The sequence below is a fragment of the Acinonyx jubatus genome, chromosome A1 (genome assembly GCF_027475565.1).
Source record: "Acinonyx jubatus isolate Ajub_Pintada_27869175 chromosome A1, VMU_Ajub_asm_v1.0, whole genome shotgun sequence".
NCBI classification, from domain to species: Eukaryota; Metazoa; Chordata; class Mammalia; order Carnivora; family Felidae; genus Acinonyx; species Acinonyx jubatus.
Genome location: NC_069380.1, coordinates 127,452,101 through 127,469,129, shown reverse-complemented (window position 1 = coordinate 127,469,129; position 17,029 = coordinate 127,452,101). Strand labels below are relative to the sequence as shown.

Below are 17,029 nucleotides of genomic sequence, written 5' to 3'. Positions count from 1 at the left end.
CTTTCCATACTTTGGTTATTGTTGATAGTGCTGCTATAAACATGGGGGTGCACATGTCCCTTTGAAACAGCACACCTGTATCCCTTGGATAAATGCCTAGTAGTGCAATTGCTGGGTCATAGGGTAGTTCTATTTTTAGTTTTTTGAGGAACCTCCGTACTGTTTTCCAGAGTGGCTGCCCCAGCTTGCATTCCCAACCTGAAGATCGTTTTTAAGGAGGTAGTGAATATGCTAAGGAAATCATTCTTATCAATTTAACACAGATTCCTCATAAGCGACTCTTTGCTATTTTAGCATACACATAAATAAAAGTAATAAAACAATTGTACATGATAGACTTTCACTCATTCTGACTGATTCCCCCTCAGTTCAAATTACTGAAGTTCTCTTATAATACTGAAAAACAAATCCACTTACAGAGCCAGTGACATCATAATGATTAAGACTGAATTCATTTGCACTCCCTCACACATTTTCCTACTGGATGAGCAGCTTCCTTGTTTAAATATGGAATTCTGTGATCATAAAATGGATTCCATCCAGATACAAAATACGAAAAACTGAACTCATGGGAAATGACCCTTGCAGGGGACACCACCCTCAGGCTTGAAGGGATTTTCTATTTCATCAACTGTAGATGAACCATAATAATAAAACATAAAATATTACACAAAGATTAGAAAATCAAGAATCACATACCTTACAGCATTGTCTTTATAGTCAAACTCATTCTCAGCATCTATAGCCAGTCCACTTGGTCTCTCCCCAGGAATCATCCCTCAGTAGAGCTGAGGGATCCTTCTCTGTGCTTCCAGAACACTGCATGCCTCTCCTTGCTTACTATACAATTTTGAAATGACATGGGATGCCCGTTTGCTTGCTAGCTCTCCAAGTCAAGGCCCACGTGATGTTCACTTTTGTGTGCCTGCTAGTTGTCACAATACCTGACACAGAAAGGGTTTTGTTATTACTTGTTTTGCTGTGTTGCTGTTAATATCTTGAACTATGTGAGTTCGAGCCCTGCGTCGGACTCTGGGCTGATGGCTCAGAGCCTGGAGCCTGTTTCCGATTCTGTGTCTCCCTCTCTCTCTGACCCTCCCCCGTTCATGCTCTGTCTCTCACTCTGTCTCAAAAATAAATAAACTTAAAAAAATTTTTTTGAACTAGGTGGAGAATAGTTTTACTCTCCATTTTTTGGGTCACCTGTGGCAAACACAGCTGACTGCCCATCTAACAGCCACCACTGCCACTTTCCCCTTTACCCTTGCTGGTTGAGCCTTGATTTTGTTTGACGTTTCACTCTCCACAAAGTTATGTGCTCAGGAAATGACTCCTCTTGCCAGAGCAGAAGTGGGGGCAGGGTATGAATGGTGACTGGTATGTGCAATGTGGGCTGTCCTCTTCCCCTGGCCTGTGGCCCAATTCTAGCCAATGAGGTCTGAGAGTAAGCCACCAGGGGAATTTTGGAAAAGGGCTTTTCTTATAGAGAGACTCACGGGAGGAGTTGTCTTCTTTCCCCTGGGGTCCCATGGATTATCTGGAACTGTGGCAGACATCTTGCAAATGAAGGTGGACATGAGACCACAGAGACATCCTCCATGGTGTGGCTGAGCTGGAGTCACTGGCCTGCCCGCTTTCACTGAAAGAGAATGAACCCCTGAATGCATCCCAATAAGTGCATCACCACATGATAAAAATGGGAAGACGCCATAGGGGAGGAGCCTCTATTGGGAGAAACAGAGTCAAAATGGAAAGTTAAAAGGAATCAGGGTTTATCTCATGGTAGAGAAGCCTCTGGATAAACCTGGTTGCTGTTTTCAAGTTCATGGAGGGTTTCAAGGATTGAACATCAAATAGTTATACCCCATGACTTCTGCAGACCTAACGGGAAGAGGAATCTTAATTAAAGCAGGAGAGACTCTGCATGGATTTAAGAGAGAAATCTGCTTGTAGGAATGATAGAACCCTGACATGGGCCCCTGACCATGAGAGTCTGTCCCTTTGAAAATAGACAAGAGGGAAAAATATGAGTCTTAGTGGATTTTTTGTTGTTGTTGTTTATTTTGAGAGAGAGAGAGGGTGTTTGCACATGCAAGAGAGTGGGAGAGAAAGGCAGAGAGAGAGAATCCCAAGAAGGCTCTGCACTGTCAGTGCAGAACCCAATGCGGGGCTTGAACTCACGAAGAGTGAGATCATGACCTGAGCCAAAGTCAGACGCTTAACCAACTGAGCCACCCAGGTGCCCCAAATAGGAGTCTTTGAACAGTTTACTATTCACCTACTTAAGGCAATGGGAATAACCAAATGACTACTTGAAGTTTGTCATTTTGTGCTAATTTAGAGAACATAAATTACTGAAATTTAAGTAGGTGAAGAATCAGCTGCAGACCTCCAAAAGTATTCATTAGGCTGGAAGTTTGATCTGGCAGAGCTGGAAATACCTGTTTCATCAATATAAGGCCAAAATGTCAGCGTGACATTATAATTTACATGGAACACACACTACTTATCAGAGCTTTGTGATTAGTCATGTGCCCAGAACAAGGACACTGCATGAGAAATGTAGCCTCAGGGAAGGTGGCTGATTATTTCTGGAGTGTTTATTAGTAAAGCTGATCCCAATCTGAATTCACTTTTCCATGGAAGAATGTAAAAATGAGTATTGGATTTCGTCAGTTCCTCTGACCATGTCAACACCCTTAAGTGCACACAGCAGGCAAACCACCAGGCCATGGGTGTGGGGCAGCCCTGCTCAGGGCCACCCATTCCCAAGGCCAAGGCCTGGGTTCAAGGACCTACTCAAACAAATGATAATTGCAACTTGAGCTGCTAGCTGAGAAATTACGGCATGGATCCTAAGTAACCGGAGACAATAACTACCTCTCCCCTTACAGCCAATTTTATATAAATCCTATTATTAGCAAGACTCTCACATGAACCCTGGAAGTTAACATAAATACAATAAAGGCATATAAAAATTGGCCTCAAAAGGTGCATTCTTGTTGATTTGATTAGGTACACATCACCACTTCATTTTACTGACATTGCAGGCTGGAGCATTTCTTTTCCTTATGAATTTGGTAGGACAAATCTTAAAATGCAGATTCTGCGTATTGTAAGCCATTTTTTTTCACAAATCAACAAGTACTCTTACGGTCGCACCAGGTATGTTTTCATTGAGGCTTTTACTCCCACAGCAGGAGTTGACCCTGACCCAGCAGGACCCTGTCCTCTCCCTCAAAACAGTCTCTCCAACTTCTGTCCTCCCTTCTCCTTTCATCCTGCTTTTGAAAAGCCCTCCACACCCCTGCGTACTTCTCCGCGGCTCTTGGCAGCCCTGGAAATAGTGTCTGGGTTTTGAAATCTTCCTGATTTTAGATGAGATGCCCAGGAGCTGCGAGGTGCTCCACATGAGCTCTGGCTGTGCTGTCCCCTCCCATTCCTCCTCCCTCTCTGGGCAGCCTGCCGTGGGTGGAGGGGAGTCTGCATGTGTAGCTGGTACCAAGTAGATGCTCTGTTTGGGTCCTTGCTCTTTCCCTTCAGCTCATGAGACCGAAGAAGCGAGGCACCAGCCCTCACACAGGATCCCGGCACCTTACATCGAGGCTGTGAAGAGACCCAGAGCTGGCGGCAAACCCTAATCTCCCATCTAGCATCAGCGTGTCTTCGGGCAAGGCATTTAATCTCTGAATCTCCTCTAAAAAGTTTCCTATAAGGTGGGTAATGACACGTGCTTCCTACACCGTTGTGAGGATTAGGTAGCAGACATTTAAAAAGCATCTATGTAGGGGTGCCTGGGTGGTTCAGTCAGTTGAGCGTCCCACTTCAGCTCAGGTTATGATCTCGTGGTCTGTGAGTTTGAGCCCCACAGTCAGGCTCTGTGCTGACAGCTCACAGCCTGGAGCCTGCTTTGGATTCTGTGTCTCCCTCTCTCTCTGCCCCTCCCCCACTCATGCTCTGTCTCTCGGTCAAAAATAAATAAACATTAAAAAAATAAAAGCATCCATGTGTTACTCAGTGTTGTTCTAGAGAGGCAAAAACCGTTTTTATAGCAATGAGACTTCTAAATACCTGCACTCAGAAAACAACAATAGATGGTATTTGCCACTTGGACCCCAGTCATTCTCTTTATTTAAAAGGAAACCTCGGGGCACCTGGGTGGCTCAGTCGGTTAAACATCCGGCTTTGGCTCAGGTTATGATCTCACGGTTCTGAGTTCCAGCCCCATGTCAGGCTGGGGGTTGACAGCTCAGAGCCTGGTGCCTGCTTCGGATTCGGTGTCTCCCTCTCTCTCTGCCCTTCCCCTGCTTGCACTCTGTCTCTGTATCTCTCAAAAATAAATAAATGTTAAAAAAAACAAATAAACAAAAAAATAAAGGGAAACCTCAGTTTCAGGCCTACGGTAATCCAGCAAAATAGCTGCAGAGCCAAAGGACCTCATCTTGGGGCTCAGAGGAGGACTGACTCTTTTCCTAGAGCAACGGAGGCTACAGCAACATTGCATGTAGCACATGGCTCTCTGAGATATGGGAAGGTTAATGAGATAGCATCTAGGTGGAAAGTGCTGAGTGTGCTAAGTATTACCATGTTGCAATTACCCTAATACCAGAGCAAGTTCTCCTTTGTCCAGATCATTCAAGAGCATGTGGCTCTGAAAGAGAAGGTACAACAGATGAGACATAAAAGTACCCAAGTCTAAACACACCCTATTCCCAGGCACACTCTTCAGCAACACTGGGAGCTGCAAATAGGGAAGGGGCTTTGGCCTCTAGGGTGCTACAGTTCAATTGTTTAACACCCTGGGTTTAGAATTTATATCCTGCCACGTTTCTGCATTGCTTCCTAGAGGCCACTGACTACACAGTCATGGTGCACCCGCTCATCATCCCTGTGACCTAGGGACAAGCCATGCAAACTCTCTGGGCCTCAGTTTCCTTGCCAGGGAAAGGGAGGTAATAATCCCTACCTATGTCACGCAGTTCTGAAGCTGTAAAGCATGAGTGCTTTGAAAATTAGAAAGTGATGCATATTAACATGAATTCTTGGATGCCGGTGCCTATTCTCTCATTGCTTATCTGACCATAACCAAAGTTAAGAAATAAAGGTCTCTGGGGCGCCTGAGTGGCTCAGTCGGTTAAGCATCCGACTTCAGCTCAGGTCACGATCTCGAGGTCTGTGAGTTCGAGCCCCGCGTTGGGCTCTGGGCTGATGGCTTGGAGCCTGGAGCCTGCTTCAGATTCTGTGTCTCCCTCTCTCTCTGCCCTCCCCCGTTCATGCTCTGTCTCTCTCTGTCTCAAAAATAAATAAACGTTAAAAAATAAAAAAAATTAAAAAAATAAAGAAATAAAGGTCTCTGACTCTATTGCTGGTGACCACCCATCATGCATCACAAAGTCTAGTTGAATTTCCACAAGGTTGAATTATGGATTAGTAAAATGGTACTACTTGTTCTGCTTTGAAGGACTAGCTTACCCATGGAAGAGTGCTTACATGTGGATCCACTAAGCCATGCTATTATAGAGAAGTAGTATTAACTTTATTCATGTAGCACGTGGAACTTTTCAAGATGCTTTCACATGTATTATCTATGTGTATGTCTCTGTCTCCCAGTGAAATCTTTCGGGATGTTTGCTTCTCTCCTTCCTGTTTTCCAGCATGTTACCCTTGGAAGAGGCAGAAGCCCGGGGCTTCAGGGAGCCAGGGCGTGACCCCTGGAGTCTTACTGAACATGGGCTCAGTGGCAGCAGTCACTGAGGAAATGAAGACAGCTCGAGCTACCCAGCCGGTCTCATGGACCATACACATGGGATGGGCACGGACAGCCCTGGTCACAGGGAGACAAGTGTCCCTCCACGACCCACAGTCACCACTGAGGTTTTAGGAAAAGCTCCCATGTTCCCAGAGCTTCGGCTGCTGCTTACTGACAAACCAGTCCCTCAATAATCTTATTGTATGTTTTCAAAACAATTCTCCGTAATGCCCCAAGAATGTCTGAACTTCTGCGTGAACTCGCTAGTTTGAATGTTTCTCATATTATTAGCAGGAACTCCGATAGACAGGGCCCATGAGTCTTCTTGGTGGGCGCAAAGGCAGGCCTCTCCTGCGAGTGAACCCCCGATGTGCCCCCACTTCGTCTCCTTCTGATTCTCTCTCACACCCCTTCTAGTCTCTTTCTCCCCTTGCTCTCTTTATAACCAACGTTAAGAAAGAGCTTTGCTTTGATTACAGGTTACTCATTAGAGAATGCCACAAGATTCTGGTGCTGAATTTTTTTGTGAAGGAAGATTCTGAATACAAAAGGAGAGAGCAGAGATACTGCTGCCTTTGATGACCTGTTTACCCCAACCCCATGCGGCTGGGAACGGAGCATTCAGCTTCTGATTTCAGGATGACTGCACACGACCCCAGTTTTAATATCGCTTGTCATTCATAAATCCCCGAGACATCACAGACCCAGCCAGATGTGATGTGGTCTGGCCTAATCCTTCTATGGAGATGCAGGGGAGAGTGGAAGCTAAGCCTTAATTAAAAATGAGATCTGATATTGGAAAATTAAGGCTTAAAAATGCTTTGAATGGGCCTATTTGAGAGCACATTCAAGTGTATGGATACATCAATTCAGGAGATTCTGTTTTTTTGCTAGGTGCAGCTAATTTTATAAAATCATAAAATACCAAATTTATAGCTATAGGACAAACTGCTTCAGAATACCTCCAGCTATGCTTCGACTATATGTAGCATGATATATTTTGATATATAGATGCCAGTCCCTCTCTGGATTTCCAGTTAAAGGCATCTGTCATACAAGGAGAAGGGATCACATTGGTAAATAAAATTTAAAAATAATTCCCCACTTTTTGTCAAGTCATCCAGTCACATATTTTTATTCATTTTTTTTTCAAGAAATCTTTACTAATAATTAACTTTGTGTATGGTACCTTGTGTCTGGTACAATGAGATCTAAAAAGTCATTCTGGTCATCAAACAACTAAAAGTCATGATAAGGCAGTGAGAAATTTCCTTCACAATTTAAATACCATTATAAGAAATTTCACTGCAAGTGTATTTTTTTAACTTTTTAATTTTATTTAATTTTATTATTTTTTTAATGTTTATAAAAAAAATTTTTTTTGGCGTTTATTCATTTTTGAGAGACAGAGAGAGACAGAGTATGAGCGGGGAAGGGGCAGAGAGAGAGGGAGACACAGAATCTGAAGCAGGCTCCAGGCTCTGAGGTGTCAGCACAGAGCCCGACTTGGGGCTGGAACTCAAGAACCACAAGATCATGACCTGAGTGGAAGTTGGATGATTAACCGACTGAGCTACCTAGGTGGCCCTAAACTTTTTAATTTTCTTTTAGAGAGAGAGCATGCACGTGAATTGGGGAGAGGGGCAGAAGGAGAAAGAGAGAATCCCAAGCAGGCTCTGTGCTGAGTGTGGATGGGGTGGGGAGGGGTTGATCCTATGACCCTGGGATCATGACCTGAGTAGAAATCAAGAGTTAGGTGCTCAACCGACTGAGCCACCCAGGCACTCCCATTGCAAGTGTATTTTTAATAACCAAGAGACTGCCATAGAAAATGAGGCCTGGGAATTGAGAAAGACAGATTAGCTGGAATAGTCAAAGATCAGAACTGAGTGGAATCTTGCAGGATGGAGAGTGAAGAATTTCAACTGTGTTTCCATCTTTCCTTCCTAGCAAAAGGTAGAATGAACTGTGCTCTTCTTTCATGTACTCTGGACTCTTTCCAGTAGGAAGTCTAAAGTGAGTAAAACAGCCCAAATGCTGAAATCTACAGGGGAAAAAGAGCAGGTTTGAGGATGCACAGATAGAGTATCATCACGCCCTAAAAAGAGCTGACTCTAGCTTGAAGAGGTGAGCCCTTTAAACTATTACCACCTGCTACAGAAAAGGCCCTCAGTAATTATTAGTTGAATGAATGAATAAATGAATAACCAGGAGGATTCCCAGAACTTCCTCAGTTTCACCTTTTACTCTCTTTGCAGGTGCCCTTGCACCCTCCTGAAGTGAACTTGTCCCTGGGGCTGTGTAATGGCTAGATTCATATGTGCTACTTTCTTGCAGAATGGGAGTATGCAGTAATTTTCAAAAACAAAAAACAAAACTGCAAAACCCTAAAACCCCTAAAATAAATATTGCCAAACTGCTTTCTAAAGTGATTGTTCCATGGGGCGCCTGGGGGGCTCAGTCAGTTAAGCGACTGACTTTAGCTCAGGTCATGATCTCACAGTTCGTCATTTGAGGCCCACATTGGGCTCTGTGCTACAGCTCAGAGCGTGGAGCCTGCTTTGGATTCTGTGTCTCCCTCTCTCTCTCTGTCCCTCTCCCACTCATGCTCTGTCTCTCTTTCTCTCTCAAAAAGAAATAAACATTAAAAAAATTTTTTTTAAGTGGTTGTTCCAACTTACACCCCTGCTAGAACATAGTAAAATAGTTCTTGGTTGTCTAATATCCTCCCAGAACTGGGTGTCATGAATTATACCAGGATGAGAAAGGTAAAATGGCATCTCATTGTTGTTTCACTTTGCATTTCCCTGATTACTATTGAAGTTAGGTCTGTTCTCTGAAATTCCAATTAGATTCACATAATATCTTATCCACCTTGTAAGTCTCTTGGCTTCTTTTTCATACTTTTCATCTTGTTATCTCCCTATTATACTGTATGGATAATTTGTATCAGTTTTTTTTTTAATGCGCCCAATGTTCTGTTTACCCAATCCATTTGGACTTATTTCAGTTATAATATTTTTTTATTTTTAGATATTCTACTTGTTTTACAAATTTAAAAGATCTTTACTTTTAGTCTTTTTTCCTTGTATATTTTCATCCCCTCTATTATTAATTTCTGCCAATTAAAAATACACTTATTTTATTTAGGACTGACAATTATAATATTCAGTGTTATTTGGGGTCTGATTCTTTTATTTTCTTTCTTGGGTCTTCCCTATGGTGTCTTGATTGCTTGTGTATTTTGTGAGTTTTGACATTCAGGCCAGATTCTCTTGTGTTTAGTTGTGGGAACTTTTTAAGACCTGGGTTCAAGGTGGGTTCCTCCAGAGAATATTTCTTTTATTTCTGCCATGTGCCTGGAGGCAATTAAAATGTGAAATCACTTTAAAATAAAATTTTCAGCTTGAAATTTTTTTTGGTCCTTACAGATAATGTAAATTCTGGACCACAAATCCCTCTGTGGTTTTGTTTCTGATTATAAATTTTCAAAGGAGATTTATTTTCCCCTTCTACCCAGCACAACAGTCAAGATAAGCAAGTTTCTGTGCTACTCCCATCTGTGGGGTGGCTATATCTAGTTTACCTGTATACGGAAGGCATTGCACACTGAGGGTCCTAGCTTTATATGGGGGTATGTGTCTTCTATTAAATTTCACCTTGGTTGGATTCTTGCCTTGGTGTCCTGTCTGCATTACCCCATGCCACCATCAAAACCTGAGGTTAATGCCACCAGGACTCTACAGATGCCTCCACAGAGAAGGCTAAATTAGAGCACAGTTACCTTCCAGGATTCCTGCTTTCACTTTATTTGCCCCTGAATATTTCATAGTCTCCTATCCGTCCAGTAATGTATTTAAAAATAATTTTTAATTCTGATATTTTACTTAGCATTTTTGGTTGTTCTCAACGAGGGATGTTTGGGGTATCTAATTTGTCATACTGAAGCAAACAGGAGTCCTATTATATTATTTATTGTATTTTTCTATATGTTTATAGTATTTTGTACTTAAAGTGATAACAATGCTAAGAAAAACTCCTGGAAGGAAATAGACAAAAACGTGTGGTGAGATTATTGGTGAGTATTCCTTATCTCTATTTTTCTGTACTCTGCACACACCAAAAACTGAAGCTGGTAACCAAATGGAAATTCTTTGGATCACATCTCAAATAATAGTCCATTTCCATAAACTGAATTGTCAAGTAATTCTTAACTTATTTTAATCAAGTAAATTTTAGACAGCAAGGATACCCTCTACCTAAAAGAAGACCCACGGAATTACTGAGTTACTAAAAGTAGAAAATTCACTACCCAGCTTTCAAATACACAAAATGATCTTATCTAGAACTTGTTTTGAAAGGGCTGGATACATATTTTCCCCTTAAAGAACAGTAAGAGATGTTTCTAGTAAAAACATCTTACGAAAATTAAACTTTCATACCTTCTCATTAAACACTGTAATTCTTTAAAAACTCTCTTTAAATCTCTTAAATATATAAAATGGCTTTAGAGTATTTTTAAAATAAATAATTCAAGTTGATGTCACATTGATTATAGTGTCTCAGTGTCCTGAATATTTGTGGACTGGCAAACTTGATGGTACTCAAAACTACGGCCCCTCCCAGAGACAACCACCCAGTGAGGAAGTATTTTATGTACTTACCCACACTGCTTCTGACCTCCTCGTTACCCTACACTTGGCAACAGGAAGTTACTTTCAAATTGTTGCCTACACGGTAGGGGAAAATGGTATCTCACTTTTACTCTTTTAACAGAAGCGTAACCTATCATGGCATGAAAATGAAATGAAATCATGTTTTTATTTAAAAGACTGCTCTTACTGACTTCTCTATTTGGGGTTCCTTTTAACTTTTTGTTATTATAAACAATGCCACAATCTTTTTTTTTTTTTTTTTTTTTTGGTACATCCATTTTTATACTTTGTCCTCTTACATCCTTAGGATAAATTCAGTATTTTGCTATATCAATATTTTGCCAGACTGCCCTGCTTTGGGATAGGTGCAAGTTCTTTAGGTAAAAGTTGTTTTAAACAAATCTAAATTCTTAGACTAAATTTCTAAAACTAAAAATATTTTCATCACATTTTCAATGTATTACTTATAAGTTAGTGTCTTATTGCCCATCATCATCTATAGATGTATCTGGCTTCTAGAAAAAAAATGCAAATACAATAGCCCAAACTTACAAAACAAATAAGTTAGGGAGTGACTATTTGCATTACAAAATTATTATTTGCTTTACAAAATGGTACCAGTTTAAGTAGAAAGCACCTTGGCAATATTTGAAATAAGGCCAAATTTGCAAAAATTCACTTTACATACAACTTTTCCAGAAAATATCAAGCACAGAAAGCGAGAAATACTTATTTTAATGTGATTTTATGAATCTGAGGCAGTCGAATGAATCTGCTGCTGCTTTTTTTAAGAGCAAATTGTGTACAGTGTAAGGAATCCATGAAGGATTAACAAAACTGTAATTATGTGATTTTTTTTCTCAAAACTCTTGGGTTTTTGTTTTGCATTTTATTAAAGCCTGTGCTTCAAAAGCAGAGAAAAATAGCCACGTCCCCTCCCTTGCTTTTCAGGCTTTCCACTGCACGCCAGCCAACAGAGCGGCATATGGCACATAACATGCATGGTCAACGTCCCACCAGCATATTTGCAGAACCAACAGTACATATTGAACGAAACCACACCTCATGCAGAAGACTTTTAATCATCCTTCACTCTTTGGTAGGAGCATGGTGGAGAGGTGGGTGGAGGAAGGAGATCTGGCTGTTGGCAAGACAGCTCAAGGGAATGGAAATACACCATTGCGGGGGCTGGGGGGGTGGCCTTCTTATTCACTGGCTCTAATTCCCTCTCCAGACAAATGATAAGATAGTGCTGTAGGGCTTAGAGAAATTGGGGCAATGTTGGGGCAGTGGGCAGTGGAGAGTGTGTTACTGACAGCCTGCCTGGTCCTTTCAGTGGCAGATAAAGCACACAGGTACACACCCCACATCTAACCAGCCCCAGTCCTGTCTCACAGAGAGTTTCCCGAGCTTTTGCCCCAGTCACTCACCTTTTTCAAGCCTGTTTCAGAGATGTACAATATACCGTTTAAAAACACTTCTGTTTTCGTAAAATGTGTCTCACATGGAAGGGGGGGTGGGGGTGAGGGTATCTGGTGTTTCTCCCGCCCATTTGGGAATCTTGGCTTGCACTCTGACCATAATTAGCATGAGGCCTTCATAATGTAGGCCTAGGAGGATGAGGGCAGGCATAGGCTAGGCCCTCTCAGCAGCACTTCTGTCTTTCTTTTCCTCACTCACTGTCCTTCTTCTCCAACCAGGAGGTAGGCCGTGGGCAGCACTCACCAGATGCACACTGGTCACCCCTGGAAGGCTCAACGGGGTGCGGCACCCAGGAGTCTGTTTGGACTTTCATTCTGAGTTTATGGCCCCTGGACTAGAATAGGATTGACCCATTCTATTTTATGAGATCAGTGGGATATTAAAGTAATTAGTAGGAAAAGGACTGGACTGGATGTCAGAAGATCTGGGTTTACTTCCAGCTGGGCCACTACTGAGCCATATGACCTTGGACTAACATTTAGTCCCTGCAGACCCATGTTTTATCAGCTGAAAAATGAGATTTGAACTTAGTGAACTAGGGAGTAAAACTGAGCCACATGATCAAGTTTGTGCGTGTGCAGGTGTCTGTGGACATGTGGTTGTGTATGTGTATTTGTGGAGTATGAAAAGATGAACCGAAGGAAAAATGGATTAAAACAACCCCAGTGTCAATGCTCAGAAGTGAAAGGAAACATCTGGAATGTTGAGAAAGTGTGTCAAAGAAGGGAAAATTCTTTCCCCTTGGCACTGAATAAGAAATTACCCCAAAACATAGTGGTGGAAACCCAAACCAATGTGTTAGAAACAATTATTTAAAAGAGGATTTTGTGGGTTATAAATTCATGAAGGGCTTAGCTGCCTTTCTGTCGCATGGAATTTCTCCTGAGGTTGCAGTCAGATGTTGGCAGGGACTGCAACCATCTGAAGGCTCAGCTGGGCTGCGTGTCTAAGGTGGCCTGTCCTCCTGGCCAGCGGTGGAAACGCAGCAACACTGTGACCAGAAAGCGTTTCCAGCAGGCCTTTCTCAGGGGAGGTAGACTCCTTACTCCACTTCTTGCAGAGTGACCCCCACAAGAGAAAAAAGTAGAAGCGGCATGGCCTTTTCTAAGATAGCCTAAGAAGTCACCCGGCAATGCTGCTACCACACTTTATTGGTCAAAGCAGTGACCAGACCATCCTGATTCAAAAGCAGGGACGGGGACTCCTGATCTTGAGGAGGGGATGTTAAAGAATGTTGGGGTCAAGTGTAAAAAGTGCCCCAGGCACCTGACAAGCATGCTCTGATTTTTCTCAGTATCTTTGAAATAAATGTCTTGATCATTGCTATAATTTAATCAGCTTTCTGAGATAAGAGGCTTCCTGAATAATTTGGTGTGCTGAGTGCTCACGAACTGAGTGTACTTAAAGAATCACTGCACTTTTCAAGTAAATTATATGGCTCCAAATTGGAGATAACTTCAACCTCCATAGCTGTTTGATGAATAAAGTTAGCTACATAAGGCCACAGTGCAGGAAAAAGGCAAAGAACTGTGAAAAATCAAATAACCAGACTATTATTTGTAGCTTGATTTAGATGCTTCGGAAATAGACCTCTGCTCCTGGGAATCTGACAGCTCACTGTGAACATGGGACAACGATGCGATGTCACACAACATGTGGGAGAGAGATACCAACCCACCAGGAGGGACTTGGAGCAAACTGGTGTAGACAGAAAATACTGCAGAATTCATCTCAGGTCAAATGTATGCTCCTTGGCCCTGAGCTGTTCTGACACTGGTGGCTGAGAGCAAGCACACTTCATGCATTCCTCCTTGGGTCTAATTTCAATGATTATTCCTTCCCATCTTGTGCGGCCACCATCAGACTGATTTTAGTTCCTGGGGATTAAACAGTTTCTGAAGGTTGTTATCACTCCCCTTCAGTGGAGCATATCTTCAAACACCTTCCTGGATAATTACCATGGCCCAGTGATTGGGCAATCACCACAGAGTGCTTTTAAACACACACACACACACACACACACACACACACACACACACACCTCAGTGTGTTCCTTTGTATTTGCTTTGTTTTTGCATTTTCAAAGCCCAGCGGTTCATGAGAGACAGTAGAAGGACAAAATAAGAAGACATATGGTAGTGCTTAAATTATTCCCCAAAAGGGAAAGTGTCCAATATGAAATTATTCACTCTTTCTACTATTCTGGGGTGGGGAGGGAGGCATTTCAACCAAGAAAATCATAGTATACCCACAATGCCCAGAGGAGAACTGAATTATATTATCAACTTCCAAATACAGTCAGCAATATTTCACCAGAAAAGCTGCTTTGCAAAAATTAAACCTCTAATGTTTACACTGGGAAATACCTCCAGGCCTTCTCTGCCATCTTCCCCGTTCCCCTGCACATAAGTGTGTGTGTGTGTGTGTGTGTATGTGTATTTGTATTTGTATGCACACACACACACACACACACACACACACGCACACCACAATCTCATTTTCTTACCAGGATCCCCTTTATTTTGTTGCCTTCTATTATCCTAACATGTACATAGGTGATTCTGTAGTGAGGACCCAGAATAACTCCAAAAGGAAAAATTACACAAAGTAGAATTTTGTCTTTTATTTTTCAAAATGTTCTAAGAACCTATAGACTCGTCCGATAGAAGCCATGGAAAATGGTGGCCAGAAGGAAATCACTTAGATAATTATTTGAGATCTTTTTTTTCATCCAAAATGATAAGCAGAGGAAGGGAGGGGGGAGGTTGGGTTTCAGCTTCCTGTTGTTTTTACTCAGTTTATGCAACTTCAGTCCATTCAACCTAACCTTAGGCATGTTATATAAAGATTGTATACAAAGAGACAAACTTTGAGAAATATTTTTTAAATTTAAATTTTAAAAATATGTGACGTGTCACATATTCCAATATGTAAACACTATAAAAATGAAAATGTTGATAAAGATGGCCAACAGACACATAAAAAGATGCTCAACATTACTAATCATCAGGAAACTTCAAATCAGGACGACACTGAGATATCTTATTACTCCTATCAGAAAAGACAAGAAATAACAAGTGTTGGTGAGGATGTGGAGAAAAGGGAACATTTGTGCACTGTTGGAGGGAATATAAATTGGTGCAGCCAGTGTTAAAAACAAAATGAAGTTTCCTCAAAAAAATTAAAAACAGAAATACTATATGATCCAGAAATTCCACTATTGGGTATATTCCAGAAACCCCTGAAAACATTAATTCAAGAAGATGTATGCACCCCTGTGCTTTTTGCAGCATTATTTACAATAGCCAAGATATGGAAGTAACCCAAGTGTCCTTCCATAGATGAATGGATAAAGAAGATGTGATATATGTACAATGGAATATCAGACAGCTGTAAAAATGAGTGAGATTTTACAATTTGTAGCAACATGGACCTGGAGCGTATAATGCTTAGTGAAAGAAGACAGAGAAAGACAAATCCCTATGATTGCACTTATATGTGGAATCTAAAAAAAAAAATAATAAAACATACGCACACACACACACACACAAGCAGAAACAGACCCATACGATGGTTGTCAAGGAAGAAGGGGGTGGGGGATGGGCAAAATAGGTCAAAGGGAGTGGGAGGTACAGGCTTCCAGTTACAGAATGAGTAAGTCACGGGATGAAAGGTACAGCATAGCGAATATACTCAGTGGTATCGTAACAGCATTGTATGGTGACAGATGGTAGCCATGCTTACGGTGAGCATAGCATAATACCTGCAGTTGTGGAATCACTATATTGTATGCCTGAAGCTAATGTAGCACTGTGTGTCAACGATACTTAGGTTAAAAAAATGTAAATGTTGAGAGGTCTATCCCCATCTATGCCAGTCCCTCTCCACCCCCATTCCCCTGTCCATGTAGGTAACCATATTGTTTATTTCTTACATAGGTTCCCAGTGTTTATGCTGACACAAGCAAACACAAACACATCCATATTTTGCTTCCTTTCCCATTGTTTTTGAGAGGGAGTTTAAGAGGGCAGGAACTGACCTTGTTTGTCCTGTGGTGACAATACATGAGTAGAGAAAACAATGGTGTATCAGAAAGAATGGAAATGATGTCTCAATTATTTAGATTCCCAGAATCACTTTCTCTGACTTTAGTTCTTTGGTTAAATCTATTCTTTGGGCCTCTTACATTTTTACATTTTCTAAATCCTTGTTTTCTGCAGAAGCACAATTTTAGATAATTCATATATCTCAAATCTCTTGCCTAACAACAAAAACATGTAGCTGTCAGCCTTAAGAAGAGTACAAAAAGCACAATGGCAAATGCCGTGCAGGGTCCCCTTCAGAAGGGCTCCCGTGACCCAGGGGTCTGAACATGGACATCCAGTTGGAACGCTGGCCCTACCTACAGGGAAGAACATTTATTCCGACCTGGGATCTCTTCTTTATCTTACAGGTACCCGTGCATAGACAAAACAAGGGCTTGCACAAATATCTTACTCTTCTGACACCTGGGAGTCTAAAATAGAATACTTTTGTAGATTTTAGGAACAACCGCAGGAATGTGGATATAACCAGATAATTGACACTGGGCATTGCGTGGGACTGTGCCAGAACCCAGAAACAATGAAACAATTTTAAACTCGTATTTTGGAAATGAACGAGCAATGACAACAACTTGTTTTTCAAAAAAGTCGAAACACAATAATGATGTAATTCATTGTCATCTTTTGGTGTATAGTATTATATTATATGTCAGATGAATAAAGACAAGCTAAACTGTGAATGATACATAGGATAAATTATCAGATGGGTGTGTATTATAATAATTGCTTTACATGCTCGAGGTTTTCCTCAAAAGTTAGAGGATAGGTAACTGTAAAAATCACATAAAATTTGGTTAAATATTTATTCATTTCATTATTATATATATATTTTTAATTTTTAATGTTTATTTATTTTTGAGAGAGAGAGAGACGGGGGGGGGGGGCGGTGCAGAGCGAGAGGAAGACACAGAATCTGAAGCAGGCTCCAGGCTCTGAGCAGTCAGCACAGAGCCTGATGTGGGGCTCAAACTCATGAACCACAAGATCATGACCTGACCTGAAGCTGAAGTTGGACACTTAACCAACTGAGCCACCCAGGC

General features: G+C 41.5%; 1 long non-coding RNA gene across 10 annotated transcripts in view; it reads right to left on the bottom strand.

The window, feature by feature from the left end:
- LOC106976390 (uncharacterized) overlaps nt 1–17,029 on the bottom strand; it is a 108,853-nt gene that overhangs the window by 24,558 nt on the left and 67,266 nt on the right. For all 10 annotated transcript variants that reach the window (XR_008298808.1, XR_008298815.1, XR_008298811.1 and 7 more), the window contains 2 exons: nt 1,497–1,639; nt 700–944 (listed from right to left, as the gene is read on the bottom strand). This is a non-coding gene — a long non-coding RNA (uncharacterized LOC106976390). The remainder of the gene's footprint in view (nt 1–699; nt 945–1,496; nt 1,640–17,029) is intronic.